We start from the raw sequence: 26,370 nt of genomic DNA, 5'->3' as shown, positions 1-26,370 counted from the left end.
TATGATTTCACATTATTCTAGTTTTAAATATTCGTAACTCCTAGAAAACATAAAAAAGAATCGGAAAAGATACAAGCCTAGTCCTCTCTCGCTTTTGAAGTACGAACTCGTATAAATAGCCTGCACTAAGATGGCGACGATGCTAGACGCCAAGACTGAAAGACTCCCAGATGCCGATATTCTAAACTTTTTACTGGGTAAGCTAATATTGACGAACCTCGAGTATTTGGTCATATAATAGGCATGAATAGCTTTTTATTATTTCAACTTTGTCCTACAGATATATTTAGAAGTCTCAACCCTGCTCCGGTGAACCTTTAATCTAAGTAGGTACTTTTTAATTCCCGTTTTTTTATGTAGACCAAGTACCACCTTCGAACGTAAGGGCTAGTGTTCAGTATAATATATATTTAAGCAGGATGTTTTTTTTTAACACATAATTTTGCTCAACAGATATATTTAGAGGCTAGTGCCTCTAATCTGATGTGTGGAAGCGCCCGCTCTGGTGGAAACTAATCAAAGCGGAGGTACTTTTTAATTCCCGTTCTCTGTCTGAACCTAGAGTCACCCTGTAAATGTGAGGGCGAATGTTTAGTATAATAGATACTTGAAGCAGAAAAAAATTCCTTTACAAATAATTTCGTCTTGCAGATATATTTAAAGGCTACTGCCTCTATCGGACATATGGAAGTGCTCATTCCGGTGACCACTAATTAAAGCTGAGGTACATAATGTTTCTCGGTTATTGTGTGGATTAAGGGTTGCCCTAATAATTGAGGGCTACGTTCAGTACAAAATCTTTTAAAATTTTTTTTTTTACTTATATGGATATTTCTACATGTTATTATAGGACGCAGTCTACTGCCACACACAAATAATATTATCCAGAAGCACATTAATATTGGAAGGACTGATTCCGTGAAGAATTAGGTAAATAATACAAAAATAAAATGTTGTTGTTTTTACTTGCTAAACGGGGGTAATGTCATATTATGTACCACTTCAGATGGATAGTGATAGTTTCACTCAATAAGTAAAGTAGTACATAGCAATTGTTTTATAACTAGTTGCCTCAAATTCAAAGGAGGAATATAATCAATATCAAATAGACCCCTTAGAATTATTGAATAATTTAGTATTGAAATGGAGATAATTATTAGTTGTAACTAAAACATAAATTTATATTTTTTAGGATTCAAAATATTTTAACACATTTTGGTTTTCCAAGCTACAGATCATAGAAAGAGAGACTGGTAAGTCCGGCATCGGTCACTAAATATATTTTTTACGAGCAAGATACATATAGATGCCTGGTAATAAATACTAGTAGCATCTATCATATGAGGCATAGATAACCTGTATAGGTATCTACATTCTCTGGCATAGTAAACTTGTGATCTAGATGTTCTGAATCATTAGTTGAGCATTTACTGTCCTAGGTTTCTAGATCTTCCTTTTTAGAAAAGATGACATGTTGTATCCCCCCGTACTTATAGGCTCTTTTTATTAATCTGAGTCAGTAGAAATGATGAATTTTTCTTTGATGGCACCACTTTGATCAGGGGGGGTTATACTGTGGTTAGAGATTGATCTCTATCTCTTGATAATCATGTCCGTTAACATCACCATAGGATATGTAATACACTGTTAGAGATTGATCTCTATCTCTTGATAATCATGTCCGTTAACATCACCATAGGATATGTAATATTATTTGTTTTGTAAATTAATGGGACCCTTGATTTCAGTAATAGTAATCAATTGTATGTTCCACTTGCTTCTAGCCCTGACGAAGTCCATAGGCTGCAAAGCTGGACGAAACACGTGTAGGCATGGCATTGGCAATGAACAATATATTATGAAAATATTGGAAGATTAGTACTGAGTGACTGAAAGAAAATGAAGAAATAAAGAAGAAAAATTTGAAAAATACTTCCACTGATATTTACTGTTATTTGATTGAAAAGTAACCTATTGTTGACTGATCCTAAAGATATCCCCATAGAATAGATTTTTCTAATTCAATTCACTGGGGGCTACCTAAGTCCCTCCTCCATCGTCTCCAGTTGGTGCAGAACCAGGCAGCCAGACTTATCTGCAAAACTCCCAAATGGCAATCCGCCAGGCCTCTCCTGGCCAAGCTGCACTGGTTGCCTATCGAACAGCGAGCTGCTTTTAAAATCGGCTGCCTGGTATACAAGGCCCGGCAGTCCAAGGGCCCGGCCTTCTTAGAATCCCTTCTCAACCCTCATTGCCCGGTTCGTAACCTCCGCTCCGCCCATCTCCACCTTTTCACCACTCCGATGGCCAAACTAAAAAAATTGGGTGGCCGTAGATTCAGCTACTTGGCACCTAAATTATGGAACTCCCTCCCTCTCCACATTAAAACTTCTGGCACCTTACTAAGCTTCCGAAAGAGCCTAAAAACATGGCTCTTCTCAAAACTCATGTAAACTACGACTCCCACCCTCAATCTCAATCACAGCGCCAGGAAACCTTCGGTGTCAGCGCGCTTTATAAATACAGCATAAGATAAGATAAGATTGCTCAGGTGGATAATTTCTATATTCCTTTATTTAAAACTGCATACAGTTTGAAAACTTCAATTGGTTAACACAATCTGAAATGTTTGCTCATATCTCACTACATCCTAAGGTCTACCTCTCAAGAACTATATTGAGTAATATAAACCTCTACACACAGCTTTTTACTCAGTAAGCCTTGTGTAGAATACGTTTATCAACATTAGTGCATTTACTGAACCTTCCCAACAAACTTCATAAAGTAAACTATTAAATACCTAAACATGTTTCTTAAATGCAGCTGAAGACACCAATCTCTTTCAGTTCCAAAATTAAGTCAATACTGTTGAGCACAACTTAAAGAGACTTCCTTCTCCTTCAAAGCACAAAGGACAATCTGAGCTATTTATGGTTCTGCATCCAATCACATCACAGCATTTCTTCAATCATGTAATAAGAATGTTAACCCCTCCCCATGCGATCTTGGAAGCCTCTTGTAGATTCATAAAGCACCTCATCACAGACCCAGTAATTTTCCATGCTGGTCTCACAAGATGCTCGTGGGATTGAATAAGTCTCCTGCAGAAAGCATCACTCCCTGAAGCTATTCTAGGGAAATAGTAGCATATGTAAGAGACTAGACTCTCTACTGAGAACTCTCTCTTGAATAATTGGGGTCCACACTAGGATGTGGGGAAGGTGGATGGGGGTAACTGCTCTCTCCTTTCAGAAATCTCTCTCAAATAGTGAATGCGCTTTATAGGATGTGAGGAGTAAGAGGCCTCCCATTTCAGTCCTTTCTCTCAGATGATGGATGTGGGTAGTAATGAGTAGGGAGGGACTGGCCTGCCCTATCAGACTTCTCTCTGAGATGAAAGATGTGAATAGTAGTTTGTAGGGACCAACAGACCTCCCCTTTAAGACAGCTCCTATATGGCGGATGTGGTAGTAGGGTGTCTAGATGGACTGACCTCTCCACTTAGACCTTTCCATCAGATGACAGATGTGCATTGAAGTGTGTAAAGCTGGACTGCCCTCTCCTGACAGAACTCTCTCTCAGATGATAGGTGTGCGTTGAGTAGTTGTGAATTGACTGGCTTCTCCTTTCAGATCTCCCTCTCAGATGACAGGTGTATGTAGAAGGGTGAGACTGGGAAGAGCCCTAACTCTACTTACAACTCTTCCCAAACTAGCAAGCATAAATAGTAGGCTCTGATGAACACTATCTCCAGTAAGACTCCTCCTATAGTAACAAGTGTGCATACCAGAGTGTATTCAAAGACCACCTACTTTCGAGAGTCTTATGAGATCACAATTGTTTTTTGGATACGAAATAGCCTGCTGCTCATCACAGAACTTACCTCTTAAAGTTTGAAGTGTAAAATTAGACTTCAGGTCTAAGGTTAGAATTAGGTCCAAACCTAGGCTTCAGGTCTAAGGTAGATTTCAGCTCTAAATGTACCTTTGTGAATTGGGTAATTTCTCTCTAAATCTAGGGGGACAGCATACCTTCCTGCTGCTCTCATATTTTTTTACTTCATTTTCACAACACCTCCACAGGAAACAATAATGGTGGCCATTTCATTTCTAAAAAGCCTACAGCCAATCATAGTGCCTGCGGGACTTGAGGGAGCCTCTCGCGAGAGCATGAAGAGTCATGGAAAAAACAGGCCTCTTCACCAATTACAGGGCTCCATTTTTGATTTTGCATTCTCACAGGACACTCACGAGATAAACTTTCAAAGTATATAATTAGTTTGTCCCATAATATGGGGACAATGACACGCTTGAGTTAACGTCTGTACTCCCTACTATTAGCTGTCCCTGGACCCCCATCAAATTTGAACTGGAAGAAGTAGAAAGGGCTATTCGTGCTACTTCTAAAAACAAGGCCCCAGGCCCCGATGGGGTGCCTGCAGACCTTTTCATCATGCATCCCAACTTTTGGGCAAAAATCCTAACAAACGTATTTAATGCCGCAGCACTGGTGGGTTTTCCCTCATCCTGGGGCTCTTCCATTATCGTTCCCATTTTCAAAAAGGGGAGCCGAGGGGACCCCGCCTGTTACAGGCCAATCTCCCTGTTAGACTCTGCTGTCAAGATCATGGGCAGAGTTATCCTTCAGAAACTGGGAGATTGGCTGAATGGCAGGGGGGTGCTCTTGAATCTCCAGTATGGCTTCAGGGAGCATAGGGGCACCATGGACCAATGCCTTAATCTATACCTCTTGATTAATAAATACACGGTGGCAAAAGAAGGCTTCTTATATCTTGGGTTCATGGATTTATCATCAGCCTTCGATATGGTGAATCGCTCCAAATTATGGCGTATTTTGTTAAATATGGGCATAGATGCTTCCTTGGTTTATTTTCTTGCCTCGCTCCATCAGGACCTAGCAGCAGCTGTCAGGGTTACACAGGACGGCAGGTGCACGGGCCAATTTAGTTCTAGACGGGGAGTCAGACAAGGCTGCATCCTGGCCCCCCTTCTTTTCACGATCTACATAAATGGCCTGGAAAAATCTCTGGCCGGGGTCGGTGCGGACATCCCAAGTGCAGGAGGAACGGGTATCCCAGTCCTCCTGTACGCGGATGACGCCGTACTTATTGCCCGCACTGGTCTGGGTTTACAGAGGCTGCTGGACAGCTTTGGAGCATTTATGGATTCCCTTGATCTTAAAGTTAATAGCAAAAAATCTCATGTAATGATTGCAGGGGCTCGCAGGAAGATCAGGAGCGTTAAAACTTTTAATTGCTTGAGTGCGGAAGTTTCTAGGGTCCCAGTTTTTACTTATTTGGGGGTCCTATTCGACGAGAAAGGCAACTGGGGTCCCCAGCAGAAGCACAAAAGCAACATAGTGGCTAGATCTACAACAGCGCTTCTTAATTTTGCCAAAAGGTTGGGAGCCAAACCTTTGGAACCCATGCTTAAAATTTACAAGGCGAAGTGCCGTGCGATTGCCTCCTACGGGGCGTCGATATGGGGATATGGTCACGTGGGCAAAATTCAATTGGTTGAAAACAAGTTTCTTAGATCTCTGCTGGCGGTACCTCAGTCGTCGTCGACCATGGCGGTACACTGTGAACTAGGTGTGGGTTATATCTCAGACTACCTTAAAGCAGCCCCGTTGATTTGTTGGGCAAAGACATGGCTCAATGAGGACATTCCTCTTAATCACCTCATCCTTAAAGACTGCCTGGCCCTCGACAAGGCACACAGCATCCCATGGCTGGCATACGTTAGAGCGGCGTGTGTCAGGCTGGGACGCCCTGAATTGTTTACCACCCCAGAGGGAATTAAGAAAGAGGATCTGGGTTGGATCAAATATAATTTCCGGATCATGGCAGAGGAAGACAGGGAGGAGGTGGAACTTAAAAAATCAGAAGTAAGAAGCATTTATGCTCTTCAGACCTCGCCTTACATAGAACCCTACCTTAAGATTGTCACAAAGCCGTACCATCGCTTCTTGTTGATAAGGTTCAGATTCAACCTAATTCACCTTGTTCTGGGTGACTACCAACAATGGGGCAAGCCATCTGATTCTCCACCATGTTCTTGTGATAACTTCTCGACACAAGACACTCTTCACCTTATTATGTTTTGTGAAAATTTTTCTGAGGCACGAAATAAATTCTTGTTGCCCATATTATGAGAAGCGGGTTTTCTACAGGTGAGGCCTGCACTGCTATATTTGCAATTACTGAACAGTGTGGGGGTCATCTTTAGCGTAGCAAGTTTTCTGGTGGCTGCAGCAAGAGTAAAGAATAAAAGAACACTATATATGAATTGAACCCCTTCCCCACAATCACGGAACTGATGTTATTATAAATTTTATTTGTATTTTAATAGTAGTTTTTAGGACATTTGGAGACATGTTGTATTAATTGTTTCCCATGAACCATGTAATATATATAGTGTATATAAATGAATGCTTGTACATATATGCTTGTTTATTTCAATTGTATATATATTTTTATTTTGTATGTATGTATTGCTGCTTCTTTTATGATTTTAATTAATCGAAATAAAGAGTTTTGACTGACTAACTGACAATATCTCAAAAACTACAGAATGGATTTATACCAAATAAAAAAAAGCACAATCTGCTGACCAAGATCTAGCTTCCTACCAAATTTGGTGTAATCTCGTTAAGCAGTTGCTGCTTTAAGTTTTCAAAAAGAAATCTAAGGAAAATGAATGGAGAGTTTATGTTTTGGGACCCCCCTTTTGTCTCGACCGAGCTTGACGGATCACCCTGAAACTTTCCAGGATGGAGGATGTATTATTCTTTTAGGAGGTTTTTTGAAGATCCGTCAAATGGGACCAAAGCTGTTCGCAAACCAAGGCTCTGGGTCGGGGGCCATGTGGCCACCATCACTTATAAGTGTAGGAGATGCTGGGGGGGGATTGGGTACCAGGGGCCTAAACAGGTTCAGGGATGGAGTCCTTGCATCCCCCTCCCTTTTATTTTAAGGCATGGACTCTGCTTTATAAAAAAAAAGGCCCTGGAGGATGTGGTTTTCCCAGGGCCTAATAAGGTTCAGGGGAGTGGGCAACTTCGCCCCCTTCCCCTTTTATATTACTTTACGCTAACAAAAAAAACTTAAATCCACTGGAAAAGTCAAAGGTTAAAGTAACGTTATAAATAGGTCTATTAAAAAGGTCAGTCTTTTTTTTTTTTAAACATGGAAACTCACTGATAAAACAAAGGTTTAAGTAATGTGATAGTTAAATGAATATGTCAGTGACAACATTAACATTTTGAACTTAAAAAACACCTGAAATTCACCAGTTATGTTAGCAGAGATTTTACAGTGCTTAATTTGAGCCTGTGGTTTCTGGTGCTCGCCACTGGTACTTAATTAGTTTTCTGTGCTTGGCACCGGCAATTTTGTTGTCAACACCGCCCTTATAACAGTCTGCCACATGGTGGTACTGCCCATCTAATTTAGAGATGAGCAGAATAATGGTTGTTTATGAATACAACATTCATTAAAAATGACTAATACCTGCCTCCCCAGCCATTCCTATAGCTTTACGGACCTGAAATAATCTAAACTGTCGCACTTGCAGGCTAGAGAGATGGTTATTAGTTGTTTTGGCAGTGATGACAGGGTGAGAGGTGGTGCAAGCTGCAGTGGCTTCCTGGTCAGATCCACTTATTATTTTACAAATTAAGCACTAATATGATTCATTTAATTACCAACTATTGTTTAGTGGCATAATGTTCTCCACAGTACTCATTCCAATATGATGCAAATCAGTGGTGGCTGGCAGGCACATGGGATGGGTGGTGGGTGAGGCGAGGGGTGAACAAAAATGGAAAAAAAACACATACTTTTTCCCGGCTGCCATCTCACTGTCGTTGATTCTCTTACTGGCAGTCCCACAACCAGGAATCCCCCAGGCTCCCCTAAGCAAATCACAATGCAGCAGTGCAGCTTTGTGATTGGCCTGAGCACCTTGGTTCGGCGCTCAGATGGGGAGTGGGAGCCTGGGCATGTTCCTCACCAGGCAGCATGTTCCTCACCAGGCTGTGTATTGCAGCCTGGTGAGGAACATGAAAAAAGTGTGCATAACTGCTTGGCCGGCCCAAGACACTGGCCAAGCAGTCATGCGCACTTAGGGGGTCATTAGGATGGCGGGCCCCTATTGGGAAACTGAACCGCCCGCCACAATGCCAGGAAGGTATGTTGTGCATGGAACTGCTGGGGGGTACCACAGGTACCCCCCCATGTGCACCCCCCACCTCCAAAGTCCCTGGGGGCCCGCAACGGGCCCCATATGACTAACACTGCATGCCTTTCCATGGTGGCAACTAAAGGTATGTCCCCGCCTACATAGTAATATGGATGGCGGTGTCTAACAGACACTGCCACCATATTAAACCCTTTTCCGCCCGGTCAACAAGTCTGGGCGGAAAAGCGGCAGACGGTCTTTCAGACAGCCCGGGTTCCCCCGCCATAGTAATATGGTGGGGGGAAATGGGTGGCGGGCGGGGTAGGATCACGGACGGGTGGTTGCGATCCGCCCGTGATCCTAATGAGCCCCTTAGTGTGTGCACACCACTCCTCCTCCTGTGCCACCAGCCCCATCACGACCTAACCCAGCCCCGCAAGAAAGAAAAATAAAATGATAGTAAAAAAGTTATTATCATTATATTTTAATTTTTTCTGCTCTGAGAGTAGTGGGGTGATGGTCCTCCACCTTAGTGGAGAAGACGCCCCTGATGTCAATACTTAATGTCAAACACATTTTCTTAGCTTTTTTGCTGCAAACCTGTGTCAGAAGCACCTGTATAAAAATTTAAATCAATCAAAATTGAAGTGAGTGCCATAGGCTATTAATAAATGGAAAACAATGTATGGAAAGACCGGTTTCTTATAATTTTAAATAAATCTACAGTTTAATATCAAAAGGTTCAACCCATGAGGAGTGCTAATTCCTCATCTAAATTAAGCCCATTAGGGCTTGGAATATTGAAATATATAACATACCGTGATTCCCATCATCTTAGCTCTTAAGCCCTATTTTCTCTTCTTATGTTTGGTGGGATTCTGTCTAATACTATAAATTGAAGCTGACTTATGTCACTCGAAAGGAGTATTCAAAACGCCTAACTACTGGATATTGTCTATCCTGTTCAGTTACAGCCTGCATTTGCTCAACAACTTGTTTTTTGGCTTATGAATTGTGCTTCCTATATAGAATTTGTTACAAGTACATATCAAGCAATAGATGCAAAAATCTGAATTGCAGGAAATATTTTTACGAATGATAACCTGTCTTGACTCATTGGGGAACTTTATCTCCTGGACTTTTACACTATGTCTTTATACTTTGCAATTAGCAAATTGAAAAAATCCAAAACGGTAAATCTGTGTATGCCATAATAAATATTTTAACATAAAACATCCTGAAAAGAACTGCTCTTCCTAAATATTATGTTGGAATGACTATCCAAATATTTTGAGAGAATATCGTCAGTGTCCAAGACATGCCAATGTTTCTAAAAAATTTGTCTTAATTTTGGGCTTTGCTGCTATATGTGGTAATAAATATTATGGTAGTTGATGCTTTCTTCTTGCTATTATCTCTTAGAAATAGATCTTTTCATGTAATGTTGCCTCTCTTTCAAGTGCAGTCTGTATGGTACGAGTAGTATAACCCCTCTCTTGGAACCTTACTAATCATGGTTTTATTTCAGTTTCAAATACCTGGTCATTACTGCATTTTCTTTTTGCACATAAAAGTTCCCTGTACAGGATGCTGTAGATGAGGCTTTTAGGGTGAGTACTGCGGGCTTGTAGGACGCTTTAGTCTGCAGTATTCTTCCAAAATTACTTAGTTTCTAGTTTGGTTTTGTTCACATCAATTTTAAGATCTAGAAACTGGATTGAATTTTTATCCATGTGACTTGTAAAACTCAAATTCAAGTTGTTCTTGTTTAATAAGTTTTCAAAATCATGTGCTAGCTGTGTAGATCCATTCTAAATGATGAAAATACCATCTATATATCGAACTCAGAGCACTACATGTTCATCATACAGATGGATGTTACTGACGACCTGTTCTTCCCTTCAGCCCATGTAAAATCCAGTGTAGTTGGGGGCTAAACAGGTTCCCATAGCAATGCTCTTGGTTTGTGTGTAGTAATGCCTGTCAAAATAAAAAAAGTTATTTTAAGACAGTACTAAATGATATCCAACTCCATTTCAGTGTGGAGGAGAAAGGATAATGATCTAACCCTAAGAAAATAACGGCAGGCTGTCATACCTAGATCATGTGGAGCACATGTATGTAGGCTGTTTACATTCAATAAGAAGACAATTGTCCTCCCATTGTGTTCCCATTATCATACTAAGGAAGTCACCACTGTCATTGATATAGAATGGCAATGCATCCACAAAGGGTCTTAACCCGTTTACCGCGGCTGTTATTTCGGCGCAGTGCGGGCGTTCTGAGGAGTGGGCGGGGCCACGTCAGCCGTTGACCGTTCACAGCACCAGCCAGGTAGTGATCGTGATGGCCAACGGCTGACGGGAGCACGGAAGGGGCAATAAAGAAACATAGCAAAAGGTGTTTTCAAATATGTATCCTATTAATTGGACTATCAGCCTCCCTGGAGGGTCAGTGGGGTTTTTGTGTAGTTTGAATAAAAAGTAAAGAACAGCAATTTTCGGATGATCATATCTAAGATATTGATATTTCTCCCATTCTACCAAGCCCAGTTCCCCCAGTTTACAAGTTTGTCATAATACAATTAGCTCACCTGATTGAATGTTATCTTATTTGTCTGTTCATAACTTGACCTGTCATCTAGCTGCCTGTAACCTTCTGCCAAATATTTTTCTTTGGAGAGAATGACTGCATTTCTCCATTTATGTTATGTTATGTTATGTTACATGGTGATTTATAAAGCACAACATACACCAACAGGTTCCTTGGCGTTGTAGAAGTGAGTAGATGAAGGCAGTGTAATGCCAGGGACAGCTAGTTGTAGGCCATAGTGAAGAGCCAAGTTTTCAACAGTTTTCTAAACCGCAGGTAATCTCCTTCAAGCCTGAGGGAGGCAGGAAAGGTATTCCAGATCATGGGACCCAGGAAAGAGAACCTAGTCCCGCCGATACGTTTGCAACGGATTCTAGGCACCGTCAGAAGGTTCTGGTGCGAGGATCTCAGAGTACGCTTGGGTAGATGTTTGTTGATCAAAGATGATCAAAGATGCAATGAAACTAGGACCAGTATCTTGGATGGCTTTAAAGAGTGTGCAACCGACTTTGAACAGGGCGCGTTGCTCCACCGGGAGCCAATGGAGGTCTCTGAGTTTAAGGGGTGATATGGCATCGCCTGTCCTTAAGAAAGATGATTCTAGCCGCTTTATTCTGAATCATCTGCAACCGATGTCTCTGGAATTGTGGGAGTCCAATGTAGAGAACATTTCCATAATCGATTTTAGGGAGGATAAGGGCTATGGCAATTTAACGTCTGATTTTGCGCAATTTGCGTAGTTGGACGAAACATGCCGATGTCACTGAACCAAATAGAGAGATCAGCATCAATGTGAAGACCAAGGCTTTTTATAGTGGATTTGGGATGGGGTGCCTCCCCTAGCTCAGGGGGCCAATAAGATGGAGTCCAACAGTCAGGTTTACTGTGGGGGACAATGATCTCAGTTTTTCTGAGTTCAGCTTTAATTGATTTTCATTCATCCAAGTTTTGACATACAGCATGGACCTCTTGACGAAATCCTTGGATTCTACAGAGTTGCCAAGAGTGAAAATAAGCTGCATGTCATCTGCATATTTGAAGATTTTTACACCCATCTGACGTAGACCTGAGATCAAAGGGCGTATGTAGATATTGAACAGAATAGGCGAAAGGGAGGACCCCTGAGGAACGCCACAGTTTAGGTTTACCATTGTAGATTTTAAGGGTGACAACCATACTGACTGTTTACGGGCTTCTAAAAAGGAAATGAACCAGGCTAGGGCAGAACCCCCGAGACCTGCTGCGGCGATGCGCCCCATCAAAATGTTGTGATTCACGGTATCAAATGCCGCAGATAGGTCAAGGAGGATCAGGGCCTGAGTGTGCCCCATGTCAGCCTGGCCCTTCAGGTCGTCCAGTACTGATAAAATCACTGCTTCAGTTGAATGGGCGGGACGAAAGCCGGCCTGATGGTTGTCCAAGAATTTAGTCCTTTCCAGAAAAGAGCTAAGGCAAGTTGCCACAAGAGTCTCCAGCACTTTCGCTGGGAATGGAAGGAGAGAAAAGGTATGTAGTTCTCCAATTTATTGGGAAATATGCCTTGCTTTTTCTGGAGTGGAACTACCACTTCTTCTTTAAAGACCATTGGAACAGTACCAAGGGAAAGTGAATGGTTCAAGAACTTGAGTAAGATATCAGGGAAGGAGCGATAGATTGCTTTGGAGATGAAGATAGAACAGTCCTCCTTAGGTGAGCCTGATTTGACCTTAACTATAAGGTCCAAGAATTATTATTTGTCCAATAGGGGGAGGGAGTTAAGAACACAGGGATTGGGGGTATCCATATTGCTGCGGGAGTCACCATTAGTGGTGGTGATGGAATTTTGAATGTTCTTTATTTTATCTAGGAAGAAGGATTTCAGGTCCTTACAAAGTACCTGACTAGGCACAAAGGACAAGGTCGTGTGGCTAGGATTAGAGAGTTATTTTACTATCTTGAAAATTTCTTTTGAGCCATTATCAGAAAAAAAAACCTGTTTGTAAAGAAGGCTCTCTTAGCCTCCAGTATTGCCGCCTTGTACCGATGAAGGTTAGTGGTGTAATCAAATTTTTCTTGTGCTTTATAGGTTTTCCTCCACTTCCTCTCGGCCCGACGTACATGGAGTTTAATTTGTTTTAGGTCTTTATTAAACCATTTGGCTGCTTCGTACTGCCTAGGGCGGAAGGTTTTGGTCTGTAAGGGTGCATGGACATTGAAGGCCTTCCTTTGCCAGTCAGCAATCTCACTCTCCCAGATGTCAGGGTTACCCTCTAGAGCCGGCAGCTCCCTAGACAGAGTTTCTGCTAGTTTATCCAGCTCAACCCGATTCCAGTTTCTAAAGATGCGATTTATCTGATTGTCGAATGTTTGTTCTGGTAATCTCTCAATTCCTGTTGATGTTTATATGATACATTGTAAAGACAATATAGCTTGGTGTGTCTTAATTTCTTCAGAATTTTCATTACTCCTTTTTTAAAAACATTAATTTCATTTTTTGAGCATGCTAGGCAGAAAAAATCGATTTGGGTTTTAACCACTAGGAAAGCAATGATTAATCGAGACATCTAAATTAGCAAGTTTCAAAATAGGGTCCTCATCAGGTGTCACGTTCTCATCTAAGTCAAACATGTATGTAATAATTCAATGTCACTTATACTTAAATTTGTTGATAGTGTGTTCGAAGTCTGATGCACTGTATGATAAGTTTGTTTTTGTTCAAACCATTTCTTTAGTTTTAATTTTCTAATGAAATTAAAAAGATCAATGTAACATGTGACTGTCTGTGTAGTTTAAATGTGAAGTCATTATAGCGCTAACATTGGCAAGGTGTGTTGATGGTCTTACAGGATTGGTAGATGTCTGTTGATGGACATGTTGGTTAGGATGAGGCAGAACTACAGCAGATTCCCTGTCTTCATTGAGTGACATGCAACATCTCTTATGAGTACCCCAGTGGCTCACTGAGAGGTAATCATGTCCAGAATGTTTGTTGTTTTTATTCAGTTTCTTGATGGGCATATTTTGGTAGTGTGTCAATCATGCATGTATTCAAGGGATAGCTACTATTACCTGTGAAGTTAAGTGCAGTTATGAAGGTTAGTATATCATGTAGCCGCAATGTGCCATATGTCGCTGTGTGCTACTCACCATATTTGCATACATGTCTACAGTCTGTTCCATATCAGGGTGGTTCTATCGTTCTATCAAGCCAGGACTCATTTTAAGTACTATGCCATCAAGCATAGGTTTGCGCCACGCTCCCTGTTCTTGTTGAAGCATTTACAACAGACAAAGGCCGGCAGTAATGCTTTTTGATGATGAGACCTCTGCATGTAATGGCCCATCTGATGAAGAGGAATAGGATTTCTATGGCGTAGTAGTAGGAGTCTCAATATGCGGGTTGTATCAATGGAGATGTGATGGGTGTTATAGCACTACAATATTGTGACCATCTATTATCTGATATAAATTCTGGTCTTATGCTGATCTGCAGTGGACACTTCAGAATTGCATCCTTCTACCAGTGATGTGGGAAATAATGACACCACTAAACACTTACACTACCAAACTACAAGGCTGTGGTACTAAGGAATACATAGGTGTACGTACACACATTTGTTTGTGTTTACATTGTAAGAAAGAAGAGGCTGCAAAGGCGTGTCTTACTTGTTTGCACATGCGGTGCCTCTAGACTGGCTTTTGTCTGAAGTGCAAGGGCTGGGAAAGTGAACAAACAATTGTTCACAAAAATATCACCCCATTGAAGCTAATAATGGGAAATCTACACCCAATGGGATTTTTGTGAATTATATGTAGGTCACAATAATAGAGCCAGACAATAATCTGAAATATCACATTCAAGGGCAAGCTGGCGTGATGAGCCATATGGGGTTTGGCTGAATTGAGCATAGCTATAGTGCCTTGTGTGTGATGCTCGTGTTTTTTATCGATATCAACAAAGGATCTCAAGGGAACTGTTGATTGTTCTGGGATAGGTCCTGTGTCCCTCTTGGCGCTGTGTGATGTAGGAGATGTATAATCAATTTGAGGGGGGAGAGAGAGAAATCGGATCCTTTCAGTCTCCAGTCAGTTATTTATAATCAATTTGGGGAAAGGATCACTTGTCCTGCATGAACCAAGGTCTGCAGGTAGGTAGGTAACTGGGTGTCTCCCAATAAAAAGACCCTCATACATGTTTTTTATTGATTTTTCATAGCGGTATATGATGTGTCCCCGCTTCTTTTAACACGTGAGTGCGTAATCCTTGGGTCAATTCTTTTGTGTGCACCCTCCACCAGGAAACTTTACCTTTGGTTAAGGCAGTAGTGATCGTGGAATAGTGAAAAGGTGAGTGGGAAAGTGGTGCTATATCAAAAATTGCCCGGACAGCCAGTAAGTAAATTTTAATGAGTCTGGATTCGGACAATTATGAAAATGTATAATTCGTGCAGCTGTGGAATCGACTATGGATTCTAGCGCACTACAATAGTTTAATAAAAGACGGTCGACATGTTTCAGCCTCAGTTGACAGTTGGTCAGTAGGCTTTCTTCAGGACCAGTGAGTGATATAGTGAACAATAGTGAAAGAATAGGTAAATTTATAACCTGATTCTTCGGGTGGTAGAAGGTCGCATTGTACCTGTAAAGAAATGTGCACACAACAACAAATAAGGGGGGGGGGGGGGAAGGGCAAAATGGAAGACACACGATTATGTACAAATTGTACAATCTCAAAATCACTCGATTTTGAAAAGAAACTAAAAAATGGCAATACTTTATGCAGACTCACGTTCATTTCAGGCGTCAACTCTCCCATTGACATGCCGCAGCGACGGAAGGTGATTTTGCTATACTGTAGTGCAGTGCCCTTAGTTTTAAAGTCATAGTGGTCTCCACAGTACTCATACATTGTGTAGTGACATGCTTAATATCAGAGGAGTCAGTGATAGTGGTGTGTTTGTTTGTGGGGGATCATTTGGTAGAGTAAATTCGGCGGTGTTTTCACATTGATCTTAAGAGTGTATACACCGTTTGAAGGGGCCGCAATGACGTATGGGTTAAGTGCCAGTAATCTATTTAGGCGGCATTCGTAAACTATAGTATGCTATAATACTCTATTGGACCCTTTTCAAAATACCTCCAAGATTGTGCTTAAATTGGAGACTGGTTAGACGTAAACCTTTGAGTTTGGTGATGTTGTCGGAATCTATTTCATTAAGCGAGTTCAATGCTCAGTCACGTGATTGGTCGTGAATTCATATTTATGCCTACCTCTACGATTTGAAGGTCAATGCTTCATCAGGGAAGGGGGGGCATACAGAGGGAGGTAGTGCTGTTGGGGATAAAGGAGTTAGCCGTTAGTTGCGGAGAAGTATACTTGCGGTTATATTCTCCGAATATCCGGCACGTCCGCTTCATACCTCAGACCTTCGCCTTTGTTCCGGCAGCATGTGCTGTCTCTGCCATTCTTCACCTGGAGATGGTGACGGGTGTACAACCGGTTGTTTATTGCTCCCGATTCATGGAGATAGACAAAATGTGTACGTTGTGACTAGTGAGATGGTGAATTAGTTACGATAATTCGCAATTAGTGGGAATCTATTTTAGATTTTGAAAGTCCGCTTACAGCAAATTATATATAACAAAAAATTTTTGGGGAGAAATCATGAAATAATACATTTCGTTCATTTCTTATTGGAGGTATATTTGGGGTTGGTTGTTGTAAATAATAGTGAAGCCTTAATGATGAAGGCTTCTTTCCATATGGTACTGGGGCGTATCTAAAGGTATCAAGAAAGTTGATTTTGAGTTCTTGATTTTGGGGCATTGAGTTGTACTTCTGTGATTGGTAATACACTACTGTGAAGTGAGATTTATTCAGGGGGCGAAGTTCTTTTTGGTTTAGCCTCAATTGGTATCAAGAATGTTTTAGTTTGAGGGCATTGAGTTTTACTACTGTGATTGGTAGAATACAGTATTGGAAGGGGGCGAAGTGCTATTGGTTTGGCCTCAATTAGTCTACCCAGTTTTGATTATTTATTGAGGGATAGCCATGGAATAGAATCGTTAAGGACGGTAGTGTCTGTCTTTAGTCTGTGCACCCAACGTTGTTCTTTTTCAAACAGGATTTTGGCTGCGTTCCTGTCTACGGTGTCTAAAGTCTCTAGGATGACCCACTGTAAGTCATTTGCAGTGTGACCTAATTCTTTGTAGTGGGTGGACATCTTTGTGGTGGTTCTTTTGCAGTTCACATTGCTGCGATGCTCATACAGTCGTTAATTTGTTTTCCGGCAGGTCATGCCGATATACCTCATTTGGCATGGGCAGGTTATCATATAGATAACGTGGCTTGTATTGCAGTTGGTGTGTCTTTTTAGTTTCCAGGTAAAGTTAGGGTGTAGTTGTAACTCTTTTGTAGGTTTTGTGGTGTCACAGGCTGAACAAGTGCCGCATGGGTAGTGTCCTGTTACTGGAACTGTATTCCATATTCCTGGTTGTTCTTTTCTTTTCTTTGGTGGGGGTCTGGTGTGTACTAATAGGTATTTTAAATTTCGGCTTCTTTTATTAGCAAAGCGCGGTTTGGGCCAGTCCAGATTATTTGATGTGATAATTTTCCAGTTTTTGTTGATTATCTTTTTGACCTTGTTTGTGACTGGACTGTAAGTGGTGACACATGTGGTCTTTCATCTTGTGTCTTTGGGTGTGTCTCCAGTAGTGCTTCTCTTGGTTGGTTACGAGCACAATTTTTGCAGGAGTTGATCACTTTCTTGGGATATTCACGGACTGTGAGTTTTTCGCAGAGATCTTTTGCTTGGTTCTTGTAAAATCTAAAATAGATTCCCACTAATTGCGAATTATCGTAACTAATTCACCATCTCACTAGTCACAACATACACATTTTGTCTATCTCCATGAATCGGGAGCAATAAACAACCGGTTGTACACCTGTCACCATCTCCGGGTGAAGAGTGGCAGAGACAGCACATGCTGCAGAAACAGAGGCGAAGGTCTGAGGAATGAAGCGGACGCGCCGGATATTCGGAGAATATAACCGCCAGTATACTTCTCCGCAACTAAAGGCTAACTCCTTTATCCCCAACAACACTACCTCCCTCTGTATGCCCCCCCTTCCCTGATGAAGCATTGAACTTCAAATCGTAGAGGCAGGCATAAATATGAATTCACGACCAATCACGTGACTGAGCATTGAACTCGCTTAATGAAATAGATTCCGACAACATCACCAAACTGAATGGTTTACGTCTAACCACTCTTCAATTTAAGCACAATCAGAGGTATTTTGAAAAGGGTCCAATAGAGTATTATAGCATACTATAGTTTACGAATGCCGCCTAAATAGATTACTGGCACTTAACCCATACGTCAATGCGGCCCCTTCAAACGGTGTACACACTCTTAAGATCAATGTGAAAACACCGCCGAATTTACTCTACCAAATGATCCCCCAAAAACGAACACACCACTATCACCGACTTCTCTGATATTAAGCATGTCACTACACAATGTATGAGTACTGTGGAGACCACTATGACTTTAAAACTAAGGGCACTGCACTACAGTATTGCAAAATCACCTTCCGTTGCTGTGGCATGTGAATGGGAGAGTTGACGCCTGAAATGAACGTGATTCTTCGTAAAGTATTGCCATTTTTTAGTTTCTTTTCAAAATCGAGTGATTTTGATATTGTACAATTTGTACATAATCGTGTGTCTTCCATTCCCCCCCCCCCCCTATTTGTTGTTGTGTGCACATTTCTTTACAGGTACAATGCGACCTTCTACCACCCAAAGAATCAGGTTATAAATTTACTCATTCTTTCACTATTGTTCACTATATCACCCACTGGTCCTGAAGAAAGCCTACTGACCAACTGTCAACTGAGGCTGAAACATGTCGACCGTCTTTTATTAAACTATTGTAGTGCGCTAGAATCCATAATCGATTTCACAGCTGCACGAATTATTAATTTTTATAATTGTCCGAATCCAGACTCATTAAAATTTACTTACTGGCTGTCCAGGCAATTTTTAATATATCACCACTTTCCCACTCACCTTTTCACTATTCCACAATCACTACTGCCTTAACCAAAGGTAAAGCCTCCTGGTGGAGGGTGCACACAAAAGAATTGACCCAAGGATTACGCACTCACGTGTTAAAAGAAGCGGGGACACATCATATACCGCTACGAAAAATCAAAAAACATGTGTATGAGGGTCTTTTTATTGGGAGACACCCAGTTACATACCTACCTGCAGACCTTGGTTTATGCAGGACAAGTGATCCTTTCCCCAAATTGATTATAAATAACTGAACGGAGACTGAAAGGATCTGATTTCTCTCTCTCCCCCCTCAAATTGATTATACATGTCAAGCAGTGTACAGCTGTGGGAGACCTTCTCAAAGGGAATCAAATAGATATTCATTCCTTTTAAAAAAAAACTATCCTGCCTAGGCATTTCACCATGGCAGGAAGTTTTGGACTCAGCTACACCACTGAGGATATTGATGAAATACTTGCCAGACCACCACTACTCATGGAAGGGGACCTCACCCAGACCCTATCTTCAACAGCGGAATGGGCCGAATTAAGCGAAGCAAAGAAGGAACAAGTACAAATGGCCGTACATGGAATAATAATGACTGAGTACCTTCGGGTCAATGCAGCACCAAAAGGACTATGGGTAACTAATGCGCCACGGATCTTTCTTAAAGACCTTGCCTTCTGGAAAGATTGGTCTTCCATCTCTTGGAAGTGCACCAGGGACTACCTAGTCTTGATAATAAAAACTGCAACAAGACTAACGAATGAACTTACGGTCAAGATAGAGATCTTAGAGACCAAATTGAATAATACCGTAAGTATAACCATCTACAAAATCCGATTGGAAGAAATCAACAAGGAGATGAAGGAGAGCCAAGAATACCTGACGCAAACGAAACTACAAAAACTGGCCAAAGAACTCAAGAGGTTCTCTCTAGAACGCATACATCCTTACAGTAGCAAGGATTACAAACCCAATGAGAATACCTCAAATTATGATTCCAGTAGCGCATCATCCAATGACAGCTCGGACCAAAGCGGGATGAACAGCCAAACAGAGGTAGAGGAAACTTTCAAAATAAGAGAGGAAATTGAAGAGGTCACAACAACTCTGGACGTCCTCCATACTTCCAGAACAGTGGACAAGGCATGCCCTTGCACCCTTTTCAATCCGCTATTCCAAGGATGGCCAAACCCTTATTTCCAAATACCGCTGAACCATCAAATGCAGCCACAAGGAGGTCAGAATTACCAACAAGGAATTCCTTTTTTAGGGAATGGCCGATCCAACCGCCGATCCAGACAAAAAGGAGTAACCTGGTCCGACCAGACAAGACAGGTCCAAAACAGGAGCGTGGCCAAGGCCAAGACTGGACCCGGTCCAACGACCTCGTCATAAATCTGACAAATAAAAACCTAACGAAGAACCAGATCAGTGTCTTAAACAAAGGCCTCGGTTATGTACCCACCCCAAAAACAGACATTTTCAAAACAAAATGCGAATTAGCTGATTTCTGCCGTACCTTAAAACTAAAAGCCTTTTTTAAGGACGAATTACCACCGCATCAAGAAGGAGACACAATCCTGAGAAATAAGTCCAACTTCTGTCCTCTCAATTCACATGTCCCTATTGAAATCTGTACCTTCGAACAGGCCATAATGAAAGAACTGGACGACCTGAATCAACAACCTCAAAAACCCTTTCAGAACATTACCAAGGCGGAACAACTGGCCCTTACAGATCTTAGGAATGACAAAAAAATCGTTATTAAATCAGCGGACAAGGGTGGCGGAATAGTACTACTAACCACAGAAGGATATGACAAACAATGCACAGACCTGCTGGCTGATACAAAATTCTATGAAGTCCTAACAATAGACCCTACGGCACATCTGCAGAGAACAATATCTCTTATGATCGAGGAGGCAGAAGCCAATAACTGGTTGTCCAAAAAAGAAGCAGACTACCTGGAAACCAAATCACCAGTAACACCATACTTCTATTCCCTCCCAAAAACGCACAAAGGAAAAATACCACCCCCAGGAAGACCAATTGTCTCCGGAATAAACTCAATTCTGGAACCACTGTCAGAATTTGCTGACCAGTATTTGAGACCTTTGGTCCAAAGAACTCCTACTTATCTTAAAGATACTAGAGATCCTCTCAACTTGCTAATCAAATTTGAATATTCAGAAGACACAATGCTCCTAGTGGGGTTAGATGTAGAGAGTCTCTACACAAGCCTACCCCAACAAAAAACACTGGAAATTCTAGAGACCATCCTTTTTTGGTATTGAGTGGCCATACAAAAGCCCCAGACATTTTATACTAGAATGCTGTAGACTGGCCTTGACAGAAAACTTTTTTCTGTACAAAGACACCCTCTTTCTCCAATGCCATGGAACTTCAATGGGCAGTACATTCGCCCCAAGTGTGACGGGTCTATATGTAAGCACCTTTGAAGATACGTTTGTTCAAAATGAAAATAACCCTTTCCTTGGCCATATTATCTTTTGGAAAAGATATATAGACGACATCCTGCTAATCTGGAACGGAGATCGCGAGACCTTGAAGAACTCTCACCGTTGGCTAAACAATCAAGATGAATGCTTAAAATTTGTATATACTGCCAATGAGAAAACGCTAGATTTTCTAGACATAACCATCTTTGCAGAAAACAACTCTTTACAAACTAAAACGTTCTTCAAACCTACGGCCAAAAACAGCTTACTGTCATTTAAAAGCTTTCATCCTCGACCACTACAGGAGAATCTCCCATATAGCCAGTTCCTCCGTCTTAGGAGGAACTGCAGCTTGATAAGTGACTACAAGAACCAAGCAAAAGATCTCTGCGAAAAACTCACAGTCCGTGAATATCCCAAGAAAGTGATCAACTCCTGCAAAAAACGTGCTCGTAGCCAACCAAGAGAAGCACTACTGGAGACGCACCCAAAGACACAAGATGAAAGGACCACATGTGTCACCACTTACAGTCCAGTCACAAACAAGGTCAAAAAGATAATCAACAAAAACTGGGAAATTATCACATCAAATAATCTGGACTGGCCCAAACTGCGCTTTGCTAATAAAAGAAGCAGAAATTTAAAAGACCTATTGGTACACACCAGACCCCCACCAAAGAAAGGAAAAAAACAACCAGGAATATGGAATACAGTTCCAGTAACAGGACACTACCCATGCGGCACCTGTTCAGCCTGTGACACCACAAAACCTACAAAAGAGTTACAACTATTCCCTAACTTTACCTGGAAACTAAAAAGACACACCAACTGCAATACAAGCCACGTTATCTATATGATAACCTGCCCATGCCAAATGAGGTATATCGGCATGACCTGCTGGAAAACAAAACAACGACTGTATGAGCATCGCAGCAATGTGAACTGCAAAAGAACCCCCACAAAGATGTCCACCCGCTACAAGGAATTAGGTCACACTGCAAATGACCTACAGTGGGTCATCCTAGAGACTTTAGACACCGTAGACAGGAACGCAGCCAAAATCCTGTTCGAAAAAGAACAACGTTGGGTGCACAGACTAAAGACAGACACTACCAGCCTCAACAATTCTATTCCATGGCTATCCCTCAATAAATAATCAAAACTGGGTAGACTAAGGCCAAACCAATAGCACTTCGCCCCCTTCCAATACTGTATACTACCAATCACAGTAGTAAAACTCAATGCCCTCAAACCAAAACATTCTTGATACCAATTGAGGCTAAACCAAAAAGAACTTCGCCCCCTGAATAAATATCACTTCACTTTCCTATACTGTGTATTACCAATCACAGAAGTTCAACTCAATGCCCCAAAATCAAGAACTTTCTTGACACCTTTAGATACCCCCCAGTACCATATGGAAAGAAGCCTTCTTCATTAAGGCTTCACTATTCTTTACAACAACCAACCCCAAATATACCTCCAGTAAGAAATGAACGGAATGTATTATTTCGTGATTTTCCCCCAAATTTTTTTGTTATATATAATTCGCTGTAAGTGGACTTTTAAAATGTAAAATAGATTCCCACTAATTGCGAATTATCGTAACTAATTCACCATCTCACTAGTCACAACGTACACATTTTGTCTATCTCCATGAATCGGGAGCAATAAACAACCGGTTGTACACCCGTCACCATCTCCGGGTGAAGAGTGGCAGAGGCAGCACATGCTGCAGGAACAGAGGCGAAGGTCTGAGGTATGAAGCGGACGCGCCGGATATTCGGAGAATATAACCGCAAATATACTTCTCCGCAAATAACGGCTAACTCCTTTATCCCCAACACCATTACCTCCCTCTGTATGCCCCCCCTTCCCCGATGAAGCATTGACCTTCAAATCGTAGAGGTAGGCATAAATATGAATTCACGACCAATCATGTGACTGAGCATTGAACTCGCTTAATGAAATAGATTCCGATAACATCACCAAACTGAAAGGTTTACGTCTAACCACTCTCCAATTTAAGCACAATCTTGGAGGTATTTTGAAAAGGGTCCAATAGAGTATTATAGCATACTATAGTTTACGAATGTTGCCTAAATAGATTACTGGCACTTAACCCATACGTCATTGCGGCCCCTTCAAACGGTGTACACACTCTTAAGATCAATGTGAAAACACAGCCGAATTTACTCTACCAAATGATCCGCCACAAACGAACACACCACTATCACCGACTCCTCTGATATTAAGCATGTCACTACACAATGTATGAGTACTGTGGAGACCACTATGACTTTAAAACTAAGGGCACTGCACTACAGTATAGCAAAATTACCTTCCGTCGCTGCGGCATGTGAATGGGAGTTGACGCCTGAAATGAACGTGATTCTGCGTAAAGTATTGCCATTTCTTAGTTCTTCTCAAAATCGAGTGATTTTGAGATTGTACAATTTGTACATAATCGTGTGTCTTCCATTTTCCCCTCCCTCCCCCCCCCCCCTATTTGTTGTTGTGTGCACATTTCTTTACAGGTACAATGGGACCTTCTACCACCCGAAGAATCAGGTTATAAACTTACCTATTCTTTCACTATTGTTCACTATATCACCCACTGGTCCTGAATAAAGCCTACTGACCAACTGTCAACTGAGGCTGAAACATGTCGACCGTCTTTTATTAAACTACTGTAGTGCGCTAGAATCCATAATCGATTCCACAGCTGCACGAATTATTAATTTTTATAATTGTCCGAATCCAGACTCATTAAAATGTACTTACTGGCTGGCCGGGCAATTTTTAATATATCACCACTTTCCCACTCACCTTTTCACTATTCCACGATCACTACTGCCTTAACCAAAGGTAAAGCCTCCTGGTGGAGGGTGCACACAAAAGAATTGACCCAAGGATTACGCACTCATGTGTTAAAAGAAGCGGGGACACATCATATATCGCTACGAAAAATCAAAAAACACGTGTAGGAGGGTCTTTTTATTGGGAGACACCTAGTTACCTACCAACCTGCAGACCTTGGTTCATGCAGGACAAGTGATCCTTTCCCCAAATGATGTAGAAGATGGCCTTGTGTAGCAGGTGGTGATGAGGTCCGTGGACCGGCTGACTCTTTCTTGGTCAAGGTACTCGCGGAGTATTGTTCTTTTCATTTTCTTCTCCTGCATGATTTTCACTCTGCTCTGATGTCTCACATGAAACGCCTGCCAGCCGGAGATGGTTATTGGGGAGCTGGAGATCCTGGTATAATGTTTAATCTTCTGCAGGATCAATTGTTTCCTTCTTATGTTAGGGAGATGGTTGGTGATGCTGACACCTGTGTTTTATTAGGTCTTGAGGTGTGTGTCCACAAGTGTGTGTCACCTTGTGAATTCATTATGATGGCAGAAGGGTTCCAATTTTGTATCAAATTAAAGACATACTGCTTCCTTGATTTGTGTAATCCCTTGTTTGTAATTTGCGCTTTATATTGCATTTTGTAGGAATAGTGCATGTTGTAGGTGGTTTGCTTTTTAGCCATAAGTCCAAATAATTAGTGAATACTGAACCACACAAATACCACTAAACATAACACATACGTTTCGTGATATTTCTTCACGTTCATATGTCTGTTCTTGTGTATTACTCGTTTTTTGTTGTTGTTTTTTTTATTTGTTTTTATTGCAGAATTAAAAACCATTGCATACAATTGCTCAACCAGTACACTCATGGTGTCCCCCCGCATCAATCGTAAGAGCGTAGATCATACACAGCCATTCAGCCCGCATCCCGGAGGCCGGGCGGCGCAGCATTCCAGTTAGTAGCAATACATCATGGTGAGCGTCCCTGAGGGACAATGGTCGAAATCTCTTTACGTATCTGCATTTTACCCCCCCCAACCCCTAACCTGTCCCCAACTCCAGCCATCCTAGACTAACATCCCAGTGCTACAGAGCCGCTGCAATCCCGTTCCCCGGTCCCTACGAGGGCCTCATCATGTCCGTCCCATGCACCCTGCCGCTTCTCCGCTATCCACCCACGCTCCTCAGACCCAGTAAGCAGTCCCAATCCGAAATCGCTGCCGTATCCAATCTGCCTCCCGGCTCCTAGCCCACCCCTACAACAGCCCCACAACAACCCCTAGTCCCACCCCCCAGCAATCGCTAGTGGTGTGTGCCATGTTCCTGACTTATGCATGGGTCCCGCTACAGATTCGCTGATACCTCCGTACTCGTAAGCCTCGCAGTGTCCTCGAGTCCTATCCATTCAGTCCTCATCCTCCACCAATGAGTCACGCAGAGCCTGCACTATCAATTCCCATGCACGCGCTGACTCTAAGCTCTTTTCATTATCAAGCTTGACAGCTTGCCTCATACGGAGCACACTCTCGCACTCGGACCACCTCAGCAAGTCATTCGTCCACCTCCTCGCAGACGGTCCCTCCCTGGACTTCCAGTGCCAGGTAATCTCTCTCTGCGCCAGTATCAGCCCTAGGTCAATAAACTTACTGGTCACCTTAGTGTGTTTGGTGTGTGGGAACCAGAGCAACAAGCACGCTGCCATATCAAACTCCAACTCCCTGTCGGTCACTGCATTGAGAAGTTCCTCTACCTCCGCCCAGTAAGCCTCTAATTTCGGACAGCCCCAGAACAGGTGATCCATATCCGCCTCCGACGCCAAGCACCTCGGACACCGCGCCTCCTGCACCTGGAAGTACCGTTTGATCTTCTCCGGAGTCAAGTAGGCCCTATGTAATACAAAGAAACGCACCTCCTGGAAGCGCGCGTTTCTCGTGCCCTTCCACGTGCGCTTAAGAATATGGCCCCACACCGTGTCCGACTCCGGGATGGGCCTGCCTATGCTCGCCTCCCATTTCGCTTTCAGCCCCAGGAGCGGTTCCAGCCCCTCATGCAACATCCTATTATGGAGGCAGGTCACCGCCTTAAAGGTGCCGGCAGCCATCACTACGTACTGGCATGCCATAGTCGTGTCCGGCTCAATGAGCCCCCCTCTCCAATGCTTCTGAATGGCCGCCACCACGGCCGCATGCAAGAGGAAGCTCCCCTCCGGCAG

Source organism: Lissotriton vulgaris, chromosome 5 (assembly GCF_964263255.1).
Source record: "Lissotriton vulgaris chromosome 5, aLisVul1.2, whole genome shotgun sequence".
Classification (NCBI taxonomy): Eukaryota; Metazoa; Chordata; class Amphibia; order Caudata; family Salamandridae; genus Lissotriton; species Lissotriton vulgaris.
Note: the sequence above shows the minus strand (reverse complement) of the source record.